We start from the raw sequence: 27,561 nt of genomic DNA, 5'->3' as shown, positions 1-27,561 counted from the left end.
CATCGACTAAAGGTGCATCAGGTGGGGGTGGATTGTCCCATACCACCCGAAGGGGGGCAATTAGGTCTTCTGGTGGTGCTTCCTTGCACCTTTTTGCATAGTCTTTCAGTGCCTGATTACGGGCCCTGCTGTAGGCTGCCGCTGCACTTTTATGCTTAGGATTGGAGGACCTATACCGGCTTATCCTTTCCCTTAATTCTCTGAGGTCTGGGTATATTTCTTCCAGGGTTTGGGTGTTAGGGACCTTCACCCTATTCCCCTGTCCCCCTTCTGCCCCAGCCGGTGGGTCTGCGTTCTGAGGCTGTTGTACTAGGGGCGCATAAGGGGGTGGCCGCGGAACCATAAGCTCCTCTTCTTGACTGTCCAGTACTGGCGGGTGTTTTGCTAACTTCTGTATACTGCAGATCTTTGCCCTTGGTGGCGTTTTTCTGCACCCTCGCAGCCAAGGGGAATTATGGTCTGCAGCATCCTTCCACGTTGAGATATATGGGATCTGGTCTGGATGATTGTCAATTATAGTCCGCCATAAGGGATTAATGAGATTCTCATCAAAGCTTCCCTCGGAGGGCCAGCCTGTACCCTGTGTTGGCCAGTCTACTTCACACAGGGATCGTAGGCGTTCTTTCCTCAACGGGAATCCCCAATCGTCGCCCTCTGTGGCTTCCTTCCAATGGTCCAGAAAACACTGGAGGGGAGTCCCTTTGCTGGACCCTCCTCCCATCCTGGGCTGCTGAGGTACTCCGCTCCTACCAGGGTACAATCACACACCTTTCTCCACGTCCTGTCAGTGGCCAGGTGAGCTCTCGCTACCTGAAACCGCACCTCGGGACCACACGTCGCTTGGCTAGTGGCACTAACGCCCCGGCCTCTCATGCATACACACAATCACTGGAGTACCTTATTCACACACCACACACATATACCTCCCAAAGTTTTCCCCCTTTTGTCCTTTCTTGCCTACCTACACATATCTATGTATCTACCTGCCCTACCTGTCCTACCTGCCCTACCTGCCCTACCTCTGCGTATATGGGTTCGCCAGAGGACCCCTTACCTGCTGGCTAATACCATACGCTGGGGAGAGATCAAGTCCCCCTTCCTCTAATTAATATAGAGGGTCAGTACTCACCAAAAGCCGGCTGTCTTCCCTGTCTCCCCGGTTCTTTGTCCGTTGCCACTCCTTGCAGGGCGGAGGGGGGTCAAGATGCCTTCTGATCCCTTCCAACTCTTAAGACTGAGGTGGTGCGCGCAAGGTCACAGGGCTGTTAACCTCCCACGCCCTGCATAGTAGGCAAGGGGCTGCCTCTGGTCGAGGGCTTAAGGCCCGATCCGAGTCACGGCACCAGAAATGTTACGCCTGTATGCCTTGACCCAATAAGACCAGAAGAAAGATTCAGGCAGCAAAGTTTCCAAAAGCAAAGTTTCTTTATTGCAATAAGGTGCATTCAGTAAGCAAAAGGCAAATGCACACCCCACCTCCTGTGGGGCAAGCTTAAGTACTCTCTATGACATAGTAAAGCTCCTCCTAAATCCCTCCTCCTGGCCTATCAGAACTAATATTATAATACTGCGTTAGCAAATCAGAACATTTCCTTTGTCCGGCTGCCTTTGTCTGTTTCAAGCTGCTTTAGCCGCCAGGAGGTGCTATATGCTATTATTTCAGTGCCTAAATGCCTAGCCGTTGACCCCCAACTGCACCTGGGACCTTATTTTGGCTTCTGCTGATGTTCACAGGAAATGGCTCGGTCATGGGGTTGAGTTGTGGTTAGCTCTTTCCCTGAAACCAGACTTCCTCTTGAAAAGAGGAAGTCTGTGGTCGGCCGTTTACTGGCATTCTGCTGATTTGCTAAGTTTATCTAAGAAGCTGCAATGTAAGTATTTTAGCTGGCAAAGTTGAAGCAAAGTTCAAGCAAAGTTGAATCTCTAAAATGGAGTGGGGGCATCTCCGAAATGGGGTTCAGGGGCTCGTATCTTGGTGCCTCAACAGGTCACATTTCAACTTTTGGACATACCCATTTGTTTACTACCCAGATAATATTTCTGAGAATCCCTCTTCCTCATGACAAGCAGCTGTGTTTTTTGTGGGGGGAGGGTTAAATTCAAATAAACCACCAATTTCAAAGAACCCCTCTTTCTTAAAACACACTATTCTTCATTTCCTTCTAGTCATACACCCAAATGGAGATGGCAATGTTTTTTTTAGTTTTTCTGCTTTGTTCTCAAACACACCTGGTCCTCTGGGGATGAAATGAAGCTGATATTTGAGCCAAACACAACCTAAGTAAAGGGTTTACCAAGATTGGTGGCAGTCTACGGGTTCCCAGCCTAAGATGCAAAACTTAGGCTAAATTATGAATTATATGTAAGGATGTTTCTGTGAACTTATCTGTCTTATGTTTCTATATCCAGATCTGGTTAAAAAAAAAAAAAGTTGTGACATTTGCTGTATGCAGCTGATTTTTACTCAAAGTAGACCCACTGTAATCAAAGACCATGACTAACTTAGATCCATTAATTTCAACAGGTCTACTTGGAGTAAAGGTTAGTGTAATATAACCCATTGGGTGCTATTCCAGTAAGTCATACTTAGAGTAGAGCCACTGAAATCAATTGGCTTAAATGACACAATTCCACTTATTTCAATGGGTCTTCCTTGAGCATGACTAACATTGGATATCATCCAATAAGTATAAGGAGACAAATTAGATTTTATAAGTAATTAAACTAGAAAATATGCTTGGAACCTATACTTGCTGCATAGGAAGAAAATGCGTATGCATTTGGGAGGAAGTGTGGGATATGAATAAAAAAAAAATCATCATAATCATCTTGAAAATTATTATTTAAAAATCCCTCCTGTTGCATTGCGTTTGGCTGCTGCTGGCTTGCTAAACTTGATCTTGGTTAGTTGTGTGGCTTTATTTTATGAGCTTATTAAAATGTGTGCTTCTTTTAACTGTTCAGACCTGTCTTCGTCACAAATCAGTGCTGTTTCCTTTCTACTGCAGTTCCATTTCCACCAAATGCTGTGTTATCCATCTCACTGTCTTCTATCTATCTAATGTAATATATGTAATTATTTGCATAATTTGCATAAGTGGCAAATTAAATTAATGATGTCATTATTTCCACCCCTTTCATTTCAACACAGAGACATTTTCATTTCAATTCAATTTAAATTGGGTGGTGGGGAGGAAAGAGAGATTATGTATTTTTCACAGACTGAGTGGTATTCACTGGATTGACTTTTGTTCCACAAAGTGGGATGAATAAAGGAATACCAGCAATTTCTGCTCCTGATACAGTTTTTTTTTTAAAAAATTCTCCAATATCCCCAAACTCAGGTAAGTTGTGCATACAGAACAGCAGCCTCACTCACCTTCTGGAGAGACAAGTGGGTCAGGATTTTTAGAAGGAATAATAATAATAATTTTATTATTTATACCCCACCCATAAAGAGAAATTATTAAAAGCTTCACAACAGCAAACCAAGGTCTGCCTCAAACACCTCTGTTTTATTGACAAATAGACAGCTGAATATATATATATATATATATATATATATATATATATACACACACACACACACACACACACACACACACAAATAAAGCTGTACTCGATGGATGAAAGGATTTCTGACATGACTGAGAATCACATAGCCAGGGACGGAGAACTTTAAAACATTAAGATCAGAATGTGGAAAATATGAGAACAACAAGAAGAAGGCAGGAGCGAAGATATTGGATATATACTTCAGAGGTACAGGCTATAGGAAGCACGAAAAAATAATAATTAATAATTTGGATTGTAATTTGGTTGTTTTTTTAAAAAAAATAGTTTATTATTTTTAATTGGATTATGATCATGATTTGATGGATTTGTTAACTGGCTGTTTTTATTGGAAAATTAATAAAAATGATTTTTTTTTTTTTTAAAAAAAAAACCACCTCTGTTTTATTTGCTACATTTTCCAAGCATACCTCGTGCTGCCTCAAACTTCCCTCTTGCACTTGAAATGCCATAATCCTCATTCCTCTCATAGAATATGCATTGCCTCGGCACATGCTTTCTCTTCATGGCTCTGAAGATTGGGGTTTCTTTCTTTTAAAAATAAAAAAGCAGAAATTGTAGGTCGGTAGGGGCAAACAAAACAGTACATACTTATGCGCTGAGATTCATAATGGAAGATTTCTTGTTAAGTAGGTAATCGTTTTTTATGATGTGGTAAAACTGCAGTGTGAACAACAGGAATGCCATTGGAGCAGAACTTCGGAAGGAACAAACAAAGCTGCCGTTGAATAACTGTTATTGTTCAGGAACACTGGGGCATGTGCTCTTCTGCGGCAAAATCGCTCCGAACCACACTTGTGTAGCATGTTTTATGTGCCATAGCAAATGGTTTTCTAAATGAGTTTCCTCGCCCCCCCCCCCAATTTCCTTAGACAGCATCTAATTATCCTAAATGCCTCTGTTTATTTACAAAATGCTCGGAGTAGTGGCTGGGCTTGATATGGCTCCCAAACCAGCAGTCTGTTTAATTCAGCAGAGGACAGAGAACTGTGCCTGCCACTTCTATCGCTTCTGCAATGGCAGCGTGGGGAAGGAGAGGGGAGGAAAAAACAAAAAAAACCAACCCCCCCTCTCCTTTCTGTACTTCTGACAAGGCATGGGCAACTAAACCAGAGAGCAGGCCGTGCCAGCTGGCTTTTGTTCACCATTTCCCTTCTCTCTCTCCAGATCTGACTTGCTCTTCCTATAAACCAAGCCTTCGGATTTTTCTCCTAAGCCAAATACAGTCTATCAACCATGTGGCAGACAGCTTAGATAACCCAGTGAGCAATTCAGTAAACTTCCTGGTTTTCATGCCTATCCAGAACAGCAAAAACAGGAAATTTGGCAAGCCCCTGGAAGGCCACAGGACATAAGTGTTTGACTGCACTCAGACTGGTAGGTCACAAACAGACCCTCCAAGTGTTCCCATTTTCCAACGGCGGCCCTGGATTTACAGAAGCCGTCCTGGTTTCTGGTTCGATTCCAGAATGTCCTGCTTTTCCTGAGGATGTCCTTATTTTCATTGGAGAAATGTTGGTACGGATTCCCTATTTCATCGGAGAAATGTTGGTGGGTGTGCATAAGAAATGCAAGAAGTCCTCTGTACAGCAAAGTGAAACAGGAACAACATCACTTACTAGTAGCCAAAGAAAATATATAGACAATTCGCTTCAGTGTACTTCTCTGAAGTTCAACTCATTCTGATGTAAGGATGGGGCTGCAGCTCCTCTCATTTGTGACCATTGGCCATGCTGGCTGAGGCTGATGGGAGCTGGCAGTGGCGTAGCATGGGGGGCACAGGAGCGGTTGCCCCAGGTGCAAAATTGTTAAGGGCACAAAATTTCAACACCCGGTGCTGCCTTAATACAGCTGCATGCTTCTGTCACTGGGCGCTGTTGAAATGGCTTCTCCATGTGAACCTCTCCAGACAATGGAACAACTCCTCTTATCTCTTTGCCTGCGATCCCCTGGGTGACAGACACCGTTAGGTAGTTGAATGTGTGTGCATACTCTGCCCGTTTCCCTCCTTCCCACTGACCCCCGGGCACCAGCAACCCATGCTACACTAATTGGGAGCTGGAGTCCAATGAAGTTGGAAGGCCCAATGATAGCTCCATCCCTGCAACTGACTGAAGCCATGACCCTTGAGAACTGATGAGTTAATGGGTTGCTAAAGAAACTTTAATGGGCTTTAACTCTATACTGTAAATGGGAAAAGGTCATATTTTCGGGGGCCTTCAAGTGTTTTGAGCTGCTTGACAAATTGGGAAAATGAGGTGTGATTTTAGCTATTAGTCGAGGGTTCCAATCCAAGGTGCAGGACTCTGGTGACAACCTTGTCGGAAACAAACAACAGCCCGACTGTATTTTGGAATGTATTTGATGGAACTTCATTGGGAATACGTACAATCAAGGATTTTGAACCTCACTTCCTGTTATGTTCTGTTATATTGAGCTTCCTTCTTATTATCAGACGATGGTAGCATTCTACTCCAGAGTTATCTGCGTATTTATTTCTTAAGTTGAAGCATAAGAAAGCATCTCTTTCCAATGCAGGGACAAAAGGCACTGTAGGTGTTAACAATTGTAGGCGTTGTAGAACTTTGCAAAAGCATTCACAGAAATCTCTTGTACTACACTTGGGCAAAAAAAATTGAAAGGCACAAATACAGGATGGGTGACACCTGGCTTGAGAGCAGTACATGTGAAAAGGATCTAGGAGTCTTGGTAAACCACAAACTTGACATGAGTCAACAGTGTGATGCAGCAGCTTAAAAAGCCAATGCAATTTTGGGCTGCATCAATAGGAGTATAGCATCTAGATCAAGGGAAGTAATAGTACCACTATATTCCGCTCTGGTCAGACCTCACCTGGAATACTGTCTCCAATTCTGGGCACGACAATTCAAGAAGGATACTGACATGCTGGAACGTGTCCAGAGGAGGGCAACCAAAATGGTCAAAGGCCTGGAAACGATGCCTTATGAGGAACGGCTTAGGGAGCTGGGTATGTTTAGCCTGGAGAAGAGAAGGTTAAGGGGTGATATGATAGCCATGTTCAAATATATGAAAGGATGTCATATAGAGGAGGGTGAAAGGTTGTTTTCTGCTGCTCCAGAGAAGCGGACACGGGGCAATGGATTCAAACTACAAGAAAGAAGATTGCACCTAAACATTAGGAAGAACTTCCTGACAGTAAGAGCTGTTTGACAGTGGAATTTGCTGCCAAGGAGTGTGGTGGAGTCTCCTTCTTTGGAGGTCTTTAAGCGGAGGCTTGACAGCCATCTGTCAGGAATGCTTTGATGGTGTTTCCTGCTTGGCAGGGGGTTGGACTGGATGGCCCTTGTGGTCTCTTCCAACTCTATGATTCTATGATTCACTGATTGGGCCAGAACCACTTCTCACACAGAAAAGATACATGTGCTGAGGTTGTTCATCCCATTTTGCCATGTGATGAGAAATGGGAAAGTGACTCCTCTGCTGCCCTGCCAAAGCCTTGCTCCCCAGGATCACCTAGTGATGGCTTCTGGTGAAATCTAGCTAAAAGCCGCTGCTTCTCCTCACCTCTCCAGTGGTGGTGGGGTGGGTGTCCATGGGGACACTGCCCCACAGCATTCCGCCACCTGAGGCAACTGTCTTAGTCCACTTCATGGCTATGTACAATGCTATTTTCCCAGAAAAAGAGGTGCCAGAACCAACCATGAATGTCTCCCTTGTTCTTTTATAATGACAATGACGCCCACCTGAGCACTGTGGGTTAAACCACAGAGCCTAGGGCTTGCTGATCAGAAGGTCGGCAGTTCAAATCCCAGTGACGGGGTGAGCTCCCGTTGTTTGGTCCCAGCTCCTGCCCACCTAGCAGTTCGAAAGCACGTCAAAGTGCAAGTAGATAAATAGGTATCACTCCGGTGGGAAGGTAAATGGTGTTTCCGTGTGCTGCTCTGGTTCACCAGAAGCAGCTTTGTCATGCTGACCACATGACCCGGAAGCTGTACGCCGGCTCCCTTGGCCAGTAATGCGAGATGAGCGCCGCAACCCCAGAGTCGGACACGACTGGACCAAATGGTCAGGGGTCCCTTTACCTTTAAGTTCCAACTGAAAAAAAAAGCCCTGGCTATGTACACCATAACTGCTACACCACAGTGGCTTTCATCAAAGGAACCCTATCCAGATCTACTTAAGCCACATGCTGTCCATTATTTAATAATTGGGAGCTGTCTGTTATTTTTGGCAAATCTCTTGCTTCCTGTGCCATTTGCTGTAAAATGAAGACAGAACTATGTCCTCCATCTTTCTGGAAGTTTTGTCCAGTATTCTCTTTTAGCTGTTACTGCTGCAGCTTTCCTTCTAAATATCCCACTTGATGACATTTACAGTTGAGAGTCTCTAAAACCCAAAGCTGATCTGTGAAATTCACAACAGCTCCAGCAAGTCAATGATGGATGTTACTTCTGTTTGATTAGGAACAGCTAGAGATGTCCCTAGCAATAAACAAACATTTAAGAGGAACTTGATTACTGTCAGCTTTCATTAGGCTTCTACCGATAACTTTTTTAGTCCTTCCTATTCAGCACATCACTGTTTTTGTTTTGCTGGGTGTGGAGTCGACCACACGGCAACAAATCCTTTACAACCAAAACACATCCCTTGCATGGGGTCCTAGTCTATGCAATTTAATCAGGGCAGGGAGATTGATCCCTGTAACAGGATGGGAGTCACCTGACCATAACTCAGAATGTTTTGAACATTCACTGTTGTTACAAATAGTATAATCTGCTTTGGAATGACCACTAGACAACAACACAGAAGTAAGGCATGGTTATGCCCATCGACTTCTATAGTATCAGATTGCTACCACCAGGGTAAACAGTGCAACACAGTCAGAGTTAAGCATGCTTAGCCACTTGAGGTAATAATTTACATCACTTTCTCCACAGTTCTAAAAATTATTCACAGTTCAGCACAATGCCTCTCACAGCTTCAAGCTGGACCATGCCCAGGAAAAAGACTCTTGTTGGTTTGATGCTGGGGAGGAACTGTGGTAGGCATGTGCAGGCCGACTGGCTAATCAGAGAGGGAAGGAAGCCAGGCTTTATAAGCTGGCTCATGTGGACCTGAGAAAACATGCTGAGGTACCCTCCACTCAGCTTCTCCTGCTTTTTATGCTCCTCTGAGAGGGGCCATTCCACAGTCTCAGAGAGGGTGATCAGCTTTCCTTCTTCTGAATGCTTAGCAACAGTGACTGAGTGTTTAAGCATCCTTTGCAATTGTGCAGCCTGCCAAACGCCAGAGCATTAGCGCTGCATCCACAGTTTGTGTTCTAACTTTCTTCAGAAATGTCTCATCAATGTCTCATCAACTTCCTTTTTAAAAGGACCCAATCCATGTGCAACCCATCTACCCACTGATGGCACTGTACCTCAAGTCTCATCTGTGAGCGAGGCATTTAGAGGGCAGGGTCTTTTCTGTGGTGAAGCCATAATTAAGGAACACTCTCCCTAAAGACCCCTGCCATGTGTTCCCTTTGCTAAACTTTGGAATGTTAATTAAAACTTAACCTATTTGGCCAGGCATTTGAGGAGAAGTCATGTTTCACCTTTGCTGTTCCAGAGTTTATATTTTAAGAAATGTTTCTAGCTGCAGGCTCCTTTGAAGGTGCACTGTTAGGCATGAACAACCAGCTGATTATCAGTGCTTGCAAAGGCACATAACTTTACAGGTACTGCCAATCAGCTGATCCGTCGTGCCTGCAAACCCAGCTTTGCTGCGTCTTTATCTCTCCATACCTTTTGCTAAATATTACTACCCCTTACTTCACCAAAGCTTTATTAGGCAATACAAGTATAGGCCATCATAAACACACACACACACACACACACACACACACACATATATATATAAATATATACAAATAAACAGCCATGTAAAAATATGCAATAACGAGGATTTTCATTGGAGTTTCTTCCTGCTAAATAGTGCCATTCACCACTCTGGGAGATGCTATTGATAAAAACTCAGCCACCCTTGCAGTTACTTCCGGGTTAATATCAGACAGATAGAATCTGATATTTTCATTGTGCCGTGATGTTAGACTGCCCCCCAGAAGTGGGTAGCATGTGTTTGCGTAGCTGGTTGTATAATGGACAGTAGAAAAGAATATGTTCTACATTGTCCGGCACATTCAAAGAACATCCGCAATGTCTATCTTTTCTGGGGGTGTTTGAATATCTGCCCTTGACAAAAGCTGAGGGGAAAACGTGCAGTCAGGCTAACATAAAGGCCCTGCATTGGACTGGAATTGTTAATTTTGAGATATAAGTGACCCTGTCACCTGTTGTATTTAAACCATAGAACTTGCGGGTGCAAATTTTATTTACAGCTGACTCAATGTTTTGTTTTTTTCAATGTCCCTTAATCTGATTTGAATATTGCGATAAATATATTGCTCAGAAGAAGAGAAGAAGAGAAGAAGAAGAAGAGTTTGGATTTGATATCCTGCTTTATCACTACCCGAAGGAGTCTCAAAGCGGCTAACATTCTCCTTTCCCTTCCTCCCCCACAACAAACACTCTGTGAGGTGAGTGGGGCTGAGAGACTTCAAAGAAGTGTGACTAGCTCAAGGTCACCCAGCAGCTGCATGTGGTGGAGCGGAGACACGAACCCGGTTCCCCAGATTACGAGTCTACCACTCTTAACCACTACACCACACTGGCTCTCAGTTGAATTATACAAGAGTTCCAAGTCAATACCAACAGATCTGTTTTTGCTATGTAAGAGTGGATTTATAAGTCCCCATACGTAAGTCAGAGAGCAGACTCGAAGGTTGGCAACGAAAATGGCAATGCAACCAGTATTTTATAGTGCTAGCCCCCATTCGTATACCTCGTTTCTTGAAATGCACCTTGGGGCTCCCAAGTTCAATCATGTATGAGATGATGTGTGCAGAACTAGGTATACACATGATGGGAAAAAATATATTACTGTGCATTCGGTATAGGGTAGGTGGGGTGGTTTGCATTCCCATGAGCTAAGTGAGGAGGTGTGTAAATGAACTGGTTACGTTGCAGTGAGGCGATGCCTTCCTGCTTTGCAATATGGCTACTGCGCTATTACTGTATGAGTTCTTATTCCTTTATTATCTTTTTAGTTGCCTCCTGCCCAAGGCTCTAGGTGGCATTTAAATTGCCAGCTTTCTGTGAGGTGGTTTGAGCACCACATATTTGTGGGAAATGCAGTATATAAATAAACTGACTAGGGCTATGTATTCCCTCACACAACACACAAACTTCACAAGCCCAATTATAATGATACAGGATCTTCATTGTTCTGACAGCTTCCTGTGGCACCTGGGCATGTTTTTGTTCTGTCTCATTAGTTCCTCGGTTTTTGTCTCCCTGAGGAGAAGCTGGAGTCATGATGTATCAGATGATGCTGATAGAACTGGTATTCCCAAACAAAGATATATATATGTGTGCAATATCTCTTCCAGCCATATACCTGGAACAACTTATGCAGATTATTTCCCATTTAGACTATAGCCTTACTAATGCTTTTAATAATAATTAGGCCCCATATCCTCTGTACATTTAAAGCATTGTTATACCACTTTAAGCAGTCATGGGTTCACCCCCCAAAGAATCCTGGGAGTTTTAGTTTCCAGAGTTGTTTGACAGTCAATCTCTCTTACTGGGGAGTTCTGCAAATTGTAAATCTGTGAGGGGTATAGAGGTCGTCTAACAGTTCCAAAAACACTTAAATGATCGTTACTAACTGTAATGGTTTCAGCTTTGTAAATAAATAATATCCATTCAATCAGTTAATAAGGTAAAGGTAAAGGGACCCCTGACCATTAGGTCCAGTCGTGTCCGACTCTGGGGTTGCGGCGCTCATCTTGCTTTATTGGCCAAGGGAGCCAGCGTACAGCTTCCGGGTCATGTGGCCAGCATGACTAAGCTGCTTCTGGTTCACCAGAGCAGCACATGGAAACGCCGTTTACCTTCCCGCCAGAGCGGTACCTATTTATCTACTTGCACTTTGACGTGCTTTCAAACTGCTAGGTGGGCAGGAGCTGGGACCGAGCAACGGGAGCTCACCCCTTCGCGGGGATTTGAACCGCCGACCTTCTGATCAGCAAGCCCTAGGCTCTGTGGTTCCGCTAATCAGTTAATAACTTCATGTTACTAAGGTAACATGAAGAAATAACTGCATGGTTGTGTTTGTTTGTGTTTGTGTGTGCAAAGAAAACCCCTAATTTTGTTTCAAATTTTGCTTTAGTCAAAATTTTGATGGTTCTTGTCTGGCAATGTGCAACAGCAACATTATGTGAACAAATGTGATAGAAGGAATTCCTTTTATCTTTCCAGCCTTGCACCTAATGAATAGATTTCTGGTTCCTGTGCTTTATATTTAAGGGTATAGATAATCCTTTCCTGCAGGAAATGAGAAGCATTTTTCTACATCCTGCTTTTAAAACTAGCGGGATATTCATTTTGTATAACTGGCATAGTTAAACTATGGCATTTGCTACCTCAAGACATAACTTTTAACAGCCATAAAAGGGGGTTAAACAAATTCATGGAGGATAAAAAATATACATGGGCTCAGGGCCACTTTATTTCCTAACATCACTTGTTGGGGAATGTAGTGGTTGCCTATTTTTATTATTATTTCTTTACAACTACTGTTGATTTTAACCATATTTTCTGTTTTAAAATACTTGTATTTTATTGATAATGCTAATGTCTCATTTTGCATTTTTGCAAAGGCTTTTAAAAGTTGTTAGGTTTTTTTTCGTTTTTTTCATTTGAGGACTATATAATTTTTGGAAGATAAAAAAGCTAGAAATAAAACATCTGGAGGGCACCAGGTTGGGGAAGGCTGGGTCCAAGCTTTTTTGCAACCTTCAGTCCTTTGTCATGTCAATAGTCCCCATCTGTGGGTATGGCAGGTGACTCTGAGCATTTCCAGGCTGTCACTGCTTCAAGGTGGCCTTGGTTTTGTCCATAAATTATTCTTTCTAGCTGGAGCCCCACATCCAGTCTGGATTCCTGTTGGTTAGGATAGGACCAGAAAGTACAGTATTCCTTATTAATTCTTAATTCCTTCGTTGTTCTTCTGTTGTTCCTCTCCAGAGTTTATGCTTAAAACTGGGTTCTTATTGCTATAGTTGGTATACAAAAACTTCAGTAAAAAAGAGAGAGAGCAAATTTACATAATTATAGTTACAGGTAAGTAGCCGTGTTGGTCTGCCATGGTAAAAAAAAAATAAAAAAAAAATCCTTCCAATAGCACCTTACAGACCAACTAAGTTTGTTCTTGTTATGAACTTTCGTGTGCATGCACACTTCTTCAGATACACTGAGACGGAAGTCACCAGACCCTTAAATATAGTGAGGGAGTGGTGAGGGGTATTACTCAGAAGGGTGGTGGGAGGGTCTGGTGACTTCCATTTCAGTGTATCTGAAGAAGTGTGCATGCACACAAAAGCTCATACCAAGAACAACTGCTACTGGAAGGAATTTTTTTGTTTTTGTTTTGTTTTTACATAATCATGATTGCCACTTTTACTGTCGGGATTAGAAGTGGCAAAAGGGTTTATTAATTGAGTTTAGTGTCTCATGGCAGCTGTGAAAATAGTGTCTCGCCACTTTACCTGGCTATATTGATTTTAAGACACAGCGAATCTCAGAGAAAAGAAACGCATTGATTTGACAGATGTGAGCAGAAAATAAAGACAGCTCGGTAACAATTGCCCAGTTCAGTTGCTTCGTTTGGATATAAGCAAAGAACATGATTCGTCTAGAGCAACTGAGAGAGATGGGAGAGGATGGCAGCAGCCTTGATTTCTTATATCAAAACTCATACTGGTACCCCTCTAAGAATATGGATGTGCAAAATTCAGCATTGGACCTTGATTTAGGGGGTTAGAGCTCAGTGTTGTTTCTGTTCTTTAGTCACGACACAGTGTAACAGTTTCTCTCTCTCTCTCTCTCTCTCTCTCTCTCTCTCTCTAACATTTCAGCAAAATCGATAAAATCTCGAGCACAGCTCTTGATATTATGGAACCAACAATTCCAAATCCAGCTTCAAAGTCATTTTACACCCCCATTACCTCTCACAGGATCTAGTTGGGTGGTAGCACCCCACAGGATCTTGTGATGGGGATGTGGGGGCCACACTCATGTGTGCTTGGGGCCATTTTGTCCCTACCAAACACCCCACCTACCCACCCTTGGTGTAAGAGTCTCACCAGGCTATTTGGGTCACCAGTTGACAGGGCCAGAAATGATTATTATTTTTTCTCCCAACCTTAATTGGCCACCCTGGCTGAGGGTTTTTGTTTTGTTTTGTTTTGTTTTGCATTTCCCTTAGTGACTTAAAGCTTACCTTTTGTTAGTTGATGGCTGGAGTTGTGTATGTTGGTATGTTGGAAATGACACTAGACAGGAATAACATATTAAGGGGAAGTTACATGTAGGTAGCCGTGTTGGTCTGCCATAGTCAAAACAAAATAAATAAATAAATAAAATCCTTCTGGATTTCTACTACTGGAAGGATATATATATATATATATATATATATATATATATATATATATATATGAAATCTCACAAGACACCTTAGGGAAAAGATTGCCCATAGTATGTCCTAAGCTTGGGTTAGTCCACGACTTCTCAGGAGGTTGTGGACTATTGGAGGTTTTTAAGCAGAGGTTGGATGGTAATCTGTCACGGATGCTTTAGCTGAGATTCCTGAAATTCTGTCAGGTTGCCAGACAAGGCTTACCTTTCCCCTCTCTGTAGATAACAGCACAAAGCGAAAGCAGTCTTTTGCAGTAACAGAGAGGTTTACTGAACACAGCACAAACATTCAGTGTCCATTCTCACCTTGCAGGTACTCCCAATTGAGTTTCTCCCACTTCCAGTGTGGTGTAGTGGTTAAGAGTGGTAGACTTGTTATCTGGGAACCGGGTTTGCATCTCCACTCCTCCACATGCAGCTGCTGGGGGACCTTGGGCTAGTCACACTTCTTTGAAGTCTCTCAGCCCCACTCACCTCACAGAGTGTTTGTTGTGGGGGAGGAAGGGAAAGGAGAATGTTAGCCGCTTTGAGACTCCTTCGGGTAGTGAAAAGCGGGATATCAAATCCAAACCCCTCCTCCTCTTCTTCTTCTTCTTCTTCTTCTTCTTCTTCTTCTTCTTCCTCTTCCTCTTCCTCTTCCTCCTCCTCCTAGTTACTTCTGTCTTCCTGTCTCCTCACCACGTGATCCCTCCACCACTGGGCCTTCTGAGTGGCTACCCTATCCAGGTGCCTGGCTCTCGGGCTCATGGGATGCATACTTTCTAGCGAGGTAGATTCAATCAGCTCTCTCTCTTCCTGTTCCTCTCCCCTTGGTTGCTCTTCTCACAGCTCAGCCCAACTGTCAGTTCCTGAACTGTGTCCTTCCGCGAACCATTACTCTAGGTCGATACTATCCTCCTGCTCCAGAGGAGCTTCAGGATCAGGCCCTTGTGCAGAGGGAGAGGGGGCTCCTTCAGTCTGATTCCTGACGAATTCAGAGGTTTGGGCTAGATGAACCTTGGTATTCCTTCCAACTCAATAATTCTGTGATCCTATTAATTCTATAATAGCCCCAGGTTTTCTTTAACTCCCTGTGCTCTTATAATTTCCCCTATAATCATTTATGCAAAGTGTCATCCATCAAATTTTGCTAAAATAATGATATCCCATCGCATTGCTTCACTATCCGAGCTTTAAGCTGATTAGCCACTTTGGCAACATATATTACATTTAGATTTGGAACTGAAGGTTTTCTGTTTTCCTTTCATCAACTGACATTCCCCCTCCCTCAGCCTTGGCTTTTTATTATTCCAAATAGAGTTAGAAATCATTTGTTGTCATTTATTTACTACAGAGTTCAGTATTATAATAGACACATTCTGAAGGGGGGGAAAAACGATGCTTGCAGCTACCATCATCTTCGCTGCAGAGATCCTACCTGAAAACAGGCAAATATTATTTTTGCCATTCGAACAACAAGGGGGAAGTTTTCACAGCTATTTTCATGCATACGTATGTTGCATTTCTCTTGATAAGTTTATGCCTCTTTTGGCTTTCTTCTCATCCTTCTGCAAACCTCATATTCTGGCTCCTCAAACATTGCCAGTCTCACAACAGGTTACCTCAACGACTAAAAAGTGATTAAAAATAAGAACTGCCATGAGAATGCGGAAGGCCTTAGAAGTCAAGAAAGTATGTACATCTTAAACTATGTCATCTGCTAAACTATCTTAAACTATTTGCAAGACTAAAACTATGAAAGTTAAATGCTAGTTTTTTATGTTAAAAAAACCTCATGCATGCTTACTCAATAGTAAGTCCCACTAAGTCCTCCTATAAAGAGAAATGGATGTGAAAATGTTCTAAAGATGGGGGGGAGAGTACTCCCAGGAGGGGGAAAAAAGCACTGGATGTAGTGATGTCTGAAGTGTAGGTGGGTTCACATGAGGCAAGACACAGGGATAACAGCAAGAACCTTTATTGAACTAACAGAAGTGGACAACAGGGGCAAAGCAACTGCTTATTATGTACATTTCTGAAGGCCTGGGCCACTCCCACTCCCGACGTGATTGGCTGTCTAAACTTCCAAGCTGCGAATCATAACTAAGAGCTTAAGGGCCAGTGGCAGAGGCCCAAATCCTGAATTGTTCTGTGATTGGATATCATGTATCGAATCAGAACGCAAGGGCTCAGAATCCTTAGTCCAGACTCAAGCTCAGGCGAACACAGACCACTGAATACATAACAGTCCACCAACCTGGATGACTTTAAAAGAGGGTGTGACAAATCCAGTGAGGCTAGGTTTATCAACCATGACTAGCCACAATGGCAGTATTCTACCTCCTTTGTCAGAGGCATTATGCCTCTGAATACCAGTTTCTAGGAATCTCAAGGGAGCAGATTGAAAATGCACTCAAGTTCTGCTGGTGGGCTTTCCATGGGGATCTGGCTGTGAGAAAAGGCTGCCAGACTAGATCAACTTTGGTCTTGATCCAGCAGGGTTCTTTTGATGTACAAATGGCAATGAATAAAGGAAGAGATTTGCCAACAAAGGTCCGTATAGTAAAAGCTATGGTTTTCCCAGTATTAATGTACGGAAGTGAGAGCTGGACCATCAAGAAGGCTGATCGCCGAAGAATTGATGCTTCTGAATTATGGTGCTGGAGGAGACTCTTGAGAGTCCCATGGACTGCAAGAAGATCAAACCTATCCATCCTTAAAGAAATCAGCCCTGAGTGCTCACTAGAAGGACAGATCCTGAAGTTGAGGCTCCAGTACCTTGGCCACCTCATGAGAAGAGAAGACTCCCTAGAAAAGACCCTGATGTTGGGAAAGATGGAGGGCACAAGAAGAAGGGGACGACAGAGGATGAGATGGTTGGACAGTGTTCTCGAAGCTACTAACATGAGTTTGGCCAAACTGCGGGAGGCAGTGAAGGATAGGTGTGCCTGGCGTGCTCTGGTCCATGGGGTCACGAAGAGTCGGACACGACTGAACGACTGAACAACAACAACAACAACAAAAGGAAGAGATTTGATACAGTTTACATAGTGAAAAATATTTAAAGGATATTATTTCAGGAAAGACAAGAGGGAGAGAGGCAGCGCCTTTGCTTATGAGGAATAAAAGAGGAGACTATAAACATCGGTGCATTGAAATAGATAGTACTGTAAATAATAATGAAAATAGATATACTATTGCATTCAAAATCTAATTGTACAATTCTCAGCTCCAAGCAACTGGCTTTAACGCCCGCATCTTACAAACAAAGACATTTCTCCCTCCACATTGGTTTCAGAGTCTCGTGCTCTAGCCATGACTGTATTTGCCGTAAGTTGTTTATCAGAGTTTCAGGCTGCAGCAAACAGGCCCCCATAAGACTTCATGAAAATCAGTAATTTATCCTCCATGCATTCATTAGATTCACATCCAACTTGTTTATGCCTTGCTGCTCTTCTGTAATATACTGGCTTCTCCCTGGTGCGGTGTGGCCAACACTGAAATACCATTTCTGCGCTATGCTGAGAAACTTATTGCTTCTTGGAAAATAGATTTTGGGATTACAGCGACATGATGAGAGAGATGAAATCTAGCATTTCTCAGTGGATTCCCCACTCTTCCTAAGCCAACTTTCAGGAAGCCTCGGCTTCTCCTTGAGAACCAAGGAAGAGCTGGCATCCCCATTACAATGGAAGCTCCTTAAACACACTGCTCCGTAGCAGATTATTTTTCCATGCCTTATATGTCCCACTTCCCAGTCAGCTGCACTCCAGATGTGGTTGGACTCCAGATGTGGTTGCCCTGATGTCCTGCTTGTGGGTTTTCCACAGTTGTTTGTTCTCATAGCTTCTGGAGAAGAATGCTGACTAGATGGGCCTTTGGTCAGGACTCTTCTCATCACGAGAGAGAGAGAGAGAGAGAGAGAGAGAGAGAGAGAGAGAGAGAGAGAGAGAGAGAGAGAGAGAGAGAGAGATTGAGAGAGAGAGAGAGATTGAGAGAGAGAGAGAGATTGAGAGAGAGATTGAGAGAGAGAGAGAGAGAGAGAGAGAGAGAGAGAGAGAGAGAGAGAAGATCTCGTTCCTCCAGAAAAGAACTCAGGGCTGAAATGCTCACTGTCATATTGAAGGTAAGCAATTTGTTTACTAAACTAGATTTCTTCTTCTTCTTCTTCTTCTTCTTCTTCTTCTTCTTCTTCTTCTTCTTCTTCTTCTTCTTCTTCTTCTTCTTCTTCTTCTTCTTCTTCTTCTTCTTCTCCTCCTCCTCCTTCTCCTTCATCCCCAGATGCAAATGCAATGCACATTGAATTGTCACTAGTAATGATGGCTGCTGAGGAAGATTTGAATCCCAATGAGTCAAACTTTTGAATTTGCACTGAGTGATGATAACATTTGTAGCTTCTGAGCTTGAATCTTATTAATAGTGTCTTGAAGAAATGATATTAAGTCAGTGCTAGTTATAGTTTTGAGCCAAGGTATTTCTACTCCAGCTGACATCAGCTTTTCAAATCCTCAGGTTGAGTCCATTACTGGTTCTACTATAACTGGAAACTTTTAATTTTAAAAATCCACTGAGGGACTTGAACCTGTGACCTTATGCGCACGAGGCATCCACTTTATCTCTGAGCCATGGTTATCCCTTCCCTACTTCTGCTATCTCTAGCTTTGTGAAGTTCGCAGCTCTTATTTTCACAAGAAGTAGCCATGGTTTAATCTGTCCTCGCCCCTGGTCTTCATTCCTAGGCCAAATTCAGATTCTTAGTTCACCTTTTCAGCAACTGGCCAATTGTATTTCAATCATTTATTTTCAGTTAACAGTGTGGCATGTTGTGGGGAGGGGGGGAAGGAACAAATGTGATAAAAAGCTAGCTAATGTCAACCTCTTTTTGTCTTTCATTGTTAGAACATTGTGCACTCTCTAATTAAGCTGCAGTAGGCAAAGGCATTAGACCCACAAAAGCATGAAATCAAAGGCAGCTATTGGAAAGCGCATGCTGTTTTAATTGAAATTCAATGTGTATTTGGCATAGTGCAGTGTTTTTAAACTGATGGGAAAGTATGCATGGCTTTGTTTTAAATATTCAGAAAATCACAGGTTTTAAAGAGATGTCAACATGCTGGGTTAAGCACCGAAGCAGAGGGAAATACAAAAGGGTGTGTTAAATTGACCATGCGGGAACAATTTTTTTTGGTTTGTGTGCCTCTATGTATGTGCACCTTCTCTACTCTTGTCCACTTTTTGGATCCCAAAATGAAACTCTGTACATTGCTATTCATCTATTGCACCGACATTTTCCTTAAAAAGAAAACTCCAAGAGCCCTAACAGCAGTGGGCATGAGGGCATCTCACTTTATGCTGAAGACAAGAAATGGGGATGGTTAGACTAAGAGATAGTAAAAGGTAAAGGACCCCTGACAGTTAAGTCCAGTCGCAGATGACTCTGGGGTTGCGGCGCTCATCTCGCTTTACAGGCCGAGGGAGCCGGCGTTTGTCCGTAGACAGTTTTTCCGGGTCATGTGGCCAGTGTGACTAAGCTTCTTCTAGTGCAACGGAACACCGAAACCAGAGCAACGCACAGAAACGCTGTTTATCTTCCCGCTGGAGCGGTGCCTATTTATCGATTTGCACTTTTGGGCGTGCTTTCAAACTGCTAGGTTGGTAGAAGCTGGGACCGAGCAACGGGAGCTCACCCCATTGCGGGGATTCGAACCGCTGACCTTCTGATCGGCAAGCCCAAGAGGCTCAGTGGTTTAGACCACAGCGCCACATGCATCCCTAGAAAAGAGAGAAAGTAACTGGCCCCAAAGTCCATCACAGACAAACGAAGGTCTTCCCAGTCCACCTTAAGACTCCATCCTCTACACTAGGGTTTCCCAAACTTGGGTCTGCATCAGTTTCTGGACTACAACTCCCATCATCCCTAGCAAGCAGGACCAGTGGTCAGGGATGATGGTAATCGTAGTCCAAAAACAGCTGGTGATCCAAGTTTGGGAAACCCTGCTCCACACCATAGTGAGTTTCAGGATGCACTGGGGACAGTGTGGGTTGAATTGCTCAAACTGGTTTGAATAAACAGCCATTTCCACCTCATTGGTCTGGGTGGTTCACCACAAGATTCCACAAACGCCCCACTTTCCCCACAACTAATGTCCAACATTATTTAGAAGTGGGTTCGGTAGGAACCATAGTGATGTATCTCATTTCCCTATATCTATCTCCAACAGTCCTTTGTAAAAATAAATAAATAAATCCTTTCTATGTTTGTTCTGCCATTCTCCAACAATTACTGAGAAAACAAAAAGGATTTGGAAATTATGAAGAGGGAGACGAAATTTCAATGAAAATCTAATGGGTAGACTGCAAGGTTGCACTTACAAAACCCCTTGACTACTTTGAAAGTGAAGGTGAGTGTCCTTTCTGCCATTCTGCAAATCATCTACAAATTGTCTGCATTCTTCAGCCTTCCTGGGTGTCTGAGGTTTCTGAAAGCCCCAGGGCATCTTTGGATTGGCTGTCCTGTAAAAGCAGGAAGCTGGAAAGACTGCTTAACAGGTATCAGTCAACTGGTCATGTGTGTTTGTTTGTGTGTGTGTTTGTGTGTGCATGTCTTTTTACTTTAAAAGAAATCAAATCAAATTTTTGTTTTAAAAGCCTTAATTTGACACCTTAGTTCAGGCTTCCTCAACCTCGGCTCATCAGATGTTTTTGGCCTACAACTCCCATGATCCCTAGCTAGCAGGACCAGTAGTCAGGGATGATGGGAATTGTAGTCTCAAAACATCTGGAGGGCTGAGGTTGAGGAAGCCTGCCATAATCAATTCCAGATGACCTTAATAAATTCTCCAAATCTGGAGAGGTGCTCCATTCTTTGAGTCCTCAAGTAAGCAGCCATTTTAGTCTCTCCACGTCAATCATTTACACTCTACCCTCTTCTTATTAGTATTAAATCTGGTGAATTTAGTGTGCTTTGGAAGCAAACAATATCATGTAACCCAATTAGCCGGGCTTTTGTTGCAGTGAAACAAATAGGTCAAAGAGTTAGAAATAACCAATATTTTCGTTTTCATTTAACGTGTTGCCTTTTTTTAAATTAAAGACTTCGTGTTATTTTGTAACTATGATAGCTTGCAAGATAAACTTAAATTTAATGTTGACACTAAGGGTTTTTGTGTGTGTCTGTTCAAAGCTAATGAAATTGCTAATCAAAATGGTTTCTAAACACGCTTCATTAATATTTATAATGGCTGGGAGTCTGGAAAGCAAATATTGTCTGCGGAAGTAGGCCTAGCTACAGTGTGCAACCTTGACATAAAGAATAAAGGACTCCGTAGTCTGAGGTGACATTTAAAATGGCATGTATTGTAGATCATTAGGAGAGAAGCACATTACATCGGAAGCTACAGGGTGTATTTACCTGGTCCAACAAATAATGGACAATCTAAATCTAGGTCAGCCTCCTCCAAACTTGTGCCCTCTAGATGTTTCTGGACTACAGCTCTCCTCATCATCAGAGACCATGCTGAGTGGGGCATGATGGGATTTGGAGTCCAAAAACAGCTGGAGAGCACCAGAATGTGGAAGACTGAACTAGCCCAACTCTGTACATTAAGCAAGGAGAAATGCTAGACAGATTCACCACCTTATCCCACCACTCTTCCATGACCTTCATATAACAGTCTCTATTTTCATTGTTTGACCACGAGAGTGGCATTGCCAAGAAAGCAGCGTTGGCAAAGTCTTCTGGGTTACATCTTATCTCCACCCCTTGGACCCAATGAAGCCAATTTCCTGGCTCATTCTGAGACAGGAAACATTTAAAAAATCAAGGTATGAGCATGATTGCGAATGGAGCTTGTTCCTCCCCATAGTCACTGCTTACTTTTTGTGTGCTGCCTTTCCATGCCTACGATTTATCTCCATAAAAACCATATGATGTAAAATGCATACACATGACAGCCCAAAACCAGAACAAAACCAATGCTAGAGGAACAGCAGTGCAAAAGATATAAAAAGCAGCGAGATCACATTCTTAAAACGCCTGGAAGATTGAAAAGGTCATCATTTGGCGTCCCAAAAGCCACAACTCATGTACCAAATATTTCACATTCTGAAAAAGAGTCTCTTATTAGTAGTCATCTACATTACCTCATTTGGCAGGAACACCCAGAGAAGAATCATGGAAGACAAATTAGGGTTCAAGTAGTTCTGTATGGGCAGAGATGTTCCTTCAAGTCCCCAGGCCCATTTAGGGATTTAAAGGTTAATCCTGCACTTTGAATTGGGTCTGGCTAGAATTGTTTACTGGATTCCAGAGATGTACAGAACATCTAGTTTTTCAGATTAGTGTCCACTTTTTAAAATTTTACTACTATCATTTTCAGGAGTTTGGGGTGCTTCCTCCTCAACCCCCCAGTGTAAAAATGCACCCTCAGTTTCACCAGTCAAATATACACCTATGAATCTATACCTTTTATCTATGAGCAGTTGTGACTGAGCAGAGCGAGAGAACGAGAAAGAGTTCAAAGCTGCAGCTGTGTACTTTGATCTGGAAATGGTATACTTCTTTCAGAAAATGAACTTAAACCACACTCTGGTATCTCCATTTGATAGCCAAGATGAGTGTGTGAGATCAGATGATACATTTGTTATTCGGCATCGTTGGTCTAAAAACAGAAGAAGACTGATGGTGCAATCAGCAGACACAGCATGGTTTGTGTAGGTTCATTTTGGGCAGTGGACATCTGCTTTGGAGTGATCACACTGAGAGAAAACAGAGAGGGTGCCATCTTTCATGTGAACAAGTATTAGGAAAGAGCAATTAACTACAATGATTTATTTATTTTTCTTTTTGAGACCTATTGTTTGTTTTCTTCTCCCAATGCTGTTTATTCTCTGTGTGTGACATGATGGGGCCATTAGCCAGTCAACTTGATAATCTTTTTGTCAATGATGGGAGATCTCACACTGGCTGGTTCTATTGGGGACGAGAGTTGGGGAAAACAATTCTCTCTCTCTGTGTGTGTGTATCTAATCTAACTCTACTAGAATGTTAGCCGCTTTGAGACTCCTTCGGGTAGTGATAAAGCGGGGTATCAAATCCAAACTCCTCCTCCTCCTCCTCCTCCTCCTCCTCCTCCTCCTCCTCCTCTTCTTCTTCTTCTTCTTCTTCTTCTTCTTCTTCTTCTTCTAACATTTCATGTATACATGAGCCGGGCTTCAGGTCCTCAAGGTGTGTCCTTGAGTGTTTAAAGCTGTACTACTAATCTGTTGTGCAGTCAAAAGCAATGTGTTACTATTAAAATACAAAGCCCTTAACAGCCTGGGACTTAAAAGATCACATTACCCACTCACTCAGCCAATCTCATCTTTGAAACAGACACCAGGTGTCCATTCTGAACTTGCAAGGGACCAATCTTTCAATGTGGCTGTACCTAAACTCTATGGATGCGGTTGGTGCTGTGGTCTAAACCACTGAGCCTCTTGGGCTTGCCGATCAGAAGGTCGGCGGTTCGAATCCCCACGACGGGGTGAACTACTGTTGCTCTGTCTCAGCTCCTGCCCACCTAGCAGTTCAAAAGCACATCAGTGTGAGTAGATAAATAGTTACCACTGCGGCAGGAAGGTAAACGGTGTTTCTGTGCGATCTGGTTTCCGTCACAGTGTCCCGTTGCTCCAGAAGCGGTTTAGTCATGCTGGCCACATGACCCGGAAAGCTGTCTGTGGACAAACGCCAGCTCCCTCGACCTGAAAGTGAGATGAGCACCGCAACCCCATAGTCGCCTTTGACTGGACTTAACCATCCAGGGGTCCTTTACCTTAACCTTATCTAAACTATGGAACTCCCTGCCCATTGATATTAGGCAGATACCTTCATTGTATTGTTTCCAGTACCTTCTAAGCACTTATTTATTTAGGTAAGATTACTCAGTATGTAAAGCTGACATACTTTTTGATAGGCAATAATGTATATTTTTATTTGCTGAATTTATATACAGTATATTTGGAATTGCTTGGGGGTCAGCATGTGACTTAAAATGATCAATATAACATCCATTTTGTGTTTTATGCAAACTGCTTAGAGGTTCCGGCAATTAATCAGTATACAGATTTTATTAACTTAAAAGTTGCTTTCTTTTTGACTTGGAAGCAGGAAGCACATTGTAATAATATTGGTGTGCCCATAGAAAGGATACCTGCCAGTGCCACATGTATAGGATTCAACTGCCAATCAAAATAATGTTATTGTTGTTGTTTAGTCATTTTGTTGTTGTTGTTCAGTCGTTCAGTCGTGTCCGACTCTTCGTGACCCCATGGACCAGAGCACGCCAGGCACTCCTGGCTTCCACTGCCTCCCGCAGTTTGGTCAAACTCATGTTAGTAGCTTCGAGGACACTGTCCAAGCATCTCATCCTCTGTCGTCCCCTTCTCCTTGTGCCCTCCATCTTTCCCAACATCAGGGTCTTTTCCAGGGAGCCTTCTCTTCTCATGAGGTGGCCAAGGTATTGGAGCCTCAGCTTCAGGATCTGTCCTTCCAGTGAGCACTCAGGGCTGATTTCTTTGAGAATGGATAGGTTTGATCTTCTTGCAGTCCATGGGACTCTCAAGAATCTCCTGCAGCACCATAATTCAAAAGCATCAATTCTCTGGCGATCAGCACATCCCAATTAAAGTGGAATTGCCCCCCCCCCAGCAAAAGATAGAAATTAAAATCTGGTATAGCATAGCAGTTAGAGCTGAAATCTTACTTACTTGGCAGAAAGCTCCACTGAATTAAGTGGGTTTTTGCTTATTTGTTCTGTTACTTGCGTGCCAGGAGATTCGTGGTTCAAAGGTCTGTTTTGCCAGGAGCTTGTCACAACGTAAATCACCGGAAAAGGAAGGAATAGGGAAATGAATGAAAAACATTGGCTACATTCCAAGAGAGGATTAGGCACATTTAAGCCAAATGATTTCAACGGACTGAAGTGCAGCTAACTCTTTGCTAGATGATAGCCCTCGACTTTGATAGTATGAAACCAACTTGTATCCCACATTCTAAAGCAAAGCTGATTGACAAAGGCAGAGGGTTGCATCCTACTCAGAGTAGATGCATTGAAATTGATAGACTTAAGTTGGTCATGCCCACTGACTATGCCTACCCTTTTTTTACACAACATGAAATACTGTGCATGAATGAGCAGATCATCTGGTTTATATCTTGCATTATCAGACTGTTTATTTTGTTTATGCAGCAATAAACTGTAAACTGAGCTTTGTCTGAAATCTTGGGTTCAGATAATTAAACAGTTCCAAATTGCACACACCATTAGATTCCCCCTCCCCCTTTCTATTCCTACCTTCATTTTGCTGTTATGTAACTGGGCAGATTTATTAAACGGCAGAAACAGATGGGTAGGAGGAGCTACAGAATTCACCTCTGGCCAATGAATTACATTAAAAAGTGCTTAAAACAAATTTACAAGGTGCTGCTCTTTTATATACAAATTTACAGTCGCTGCAGGATAGTTACTGAGATTGCTAACTTTCTGGATGGACAAAATTCCTACCGGGCCCCTGTCCCAAAAGCAGACGACCCCATGACAGGCATGGCAAGGTCAATGTGAAGGCCCTAAAATTAGGGAGGGTGGGCGGGTGATTTGATGCGCGTGACAAAAAGAGGAAGCTCAACGCTGCACACAGGGAATGTATAGCTGTCCATCAAAATTGGCAACATCAAAATCTCCCCAACAACCCAGTTGAGCCCAATCACATTCAAGGCCATCCAACTGGATCCGCCCAGCAACAGAGGGATGTCTTGTCAGACACCACTGCAACACAATGCTCTCCATGAAGGAGAACACGCTTCGTTGTGTCAGTAAAGCCGCAGATCAGGTTAGGATCGATGTTCAAACTTATCCAGCACCCTTATGCCTGAATCCAGGAAGGGACATCGCTGCACACCTGATGTCCAAGCAATGGCATTACTGCCACACAGTGGGATGGGGCAGTGGGACTGGTGGAAGTGTACCCAAACTAGCCCAGCTTCACCACCATTCAGATGCAAGAAAGCATAGTTTTCCATTCTGTTATGTTTTAAAAATGTGTTTTGGGGGGCGGGGCGGGGGCGTTATTGGGTGTTGTTGTTGTTGTTTATGTATTTTGTGTTTTTATTTTGTGCTTTTATCTTGAGACCCGCAGGTATAGGGCGGTATAGAAAATTAAATAGTAAGACTTAGAATTAGAATAATATACCATGCGGCACTGTTTCCATTCCACTGCAGTTCACCTCCTGCCCAAGAAACTATGCAATACATCTCATTGTTCTCTGTGTCAGAATTACATAATTTAAGTAATTTACCTAAGCAATTACGTAAACTGCATTGTCACTATGTTATTCCACCCCGTTCATTTCAGTGCAAAAGAGAGAGAGAAAATGCAAATTGGGGTGGGCATACCTGTAGACAGTTATGCATCGTTTGTGGACTGATAGCAGAAACAGCTACAGAGAACATTGATAAAAATCTGTACATGGGATGAATAAGCTAACATAGGCAAATTCTTATCTTGTTTCTGTTTTCGTTAGAATTCTCCAACATCCCTCATCTAGTGATACTAAGAGACTAAAAAGGAAGAAGAGAAGGCAGACCTTCTCCCCGCCTTTTCAAACAAGTCCTCTCTAGAACCTCTCCAGAGGAACAAAACCACCAGTGCTCATTGAGGCTAGCTTATTTTTCTTTCAATGAAATCGGTGGGTTTCAGGATTCCAAGAGGTCTCCAGTGAGGCTCTAGAGTTCCATTTTAGACTCACAGAACATGTTTCTGTCTATCTCGCTTCCCTTTAGGGATAGAACTGAAGAATTTTCCAAGGCACCAGAGCGGTGCTTATAAACCAGATGTCAAAGTTTTACTTCTCAGCAAAACGATATTCAGAGGTTTCCCCCAAGAACCCAGAGAGTGGACATTGGCAACCATCCAACACAAAGGGAAGGATACCATGGGACCCTTCCCTAGTCTTTCCCTCCTTTTCTTCCGAATTTATACAGGGAAACAGAACAGCCCTTGTATGATATTGATCCAACTGAACAAATTTAGAAAGATCAGTGATGTTGACATATGGGGAGAAGTTTCTTCGGAAACAAGACTGACAACAGCCCTTGCAACTGTAATGTTAAACGGAAACACTCAAGAATTCTCACGGTGGACTGCTTCTGCCTAACAAGCTACCTGCAGACTCCGGCTCCAGACAGTTATGTAACACTCTGTGTCCAATGGACTTGGCTGACGTCTCTGACCCTGAAATGCGAAATTGAACATTCTTCTGTATTCTGCCAATGCCATGTGCAATCAGGAGTGTAATGCAGGCAGACAGATTCTACAGATTCTATTGACTTCTCTCCATGGGCTCCCTGCAGTCGGCTAGGTGGGGTTGTGCCCCAGTGCTGCATTGCTACTTGACTCGGGGCAAATGTGC

Source organism: Lacerta agilis, chromosome 1, assembly GCF_009819535.1.
Source record: "Lacerta agilis isolate rLacAgi1 chromosome 1, rLacAgi1.pri, whole genome shotgun sequence".
NCBI classification, from domain to species: domain Eukaryota; kingdom Metazoa; phylum Chordata; class Lepidosauria; order Squamata; family Lacertidae; genus Lacerta; species Lacerta agilis.
Note: the sequence above shows the minus strand (reverse complement) of the source record.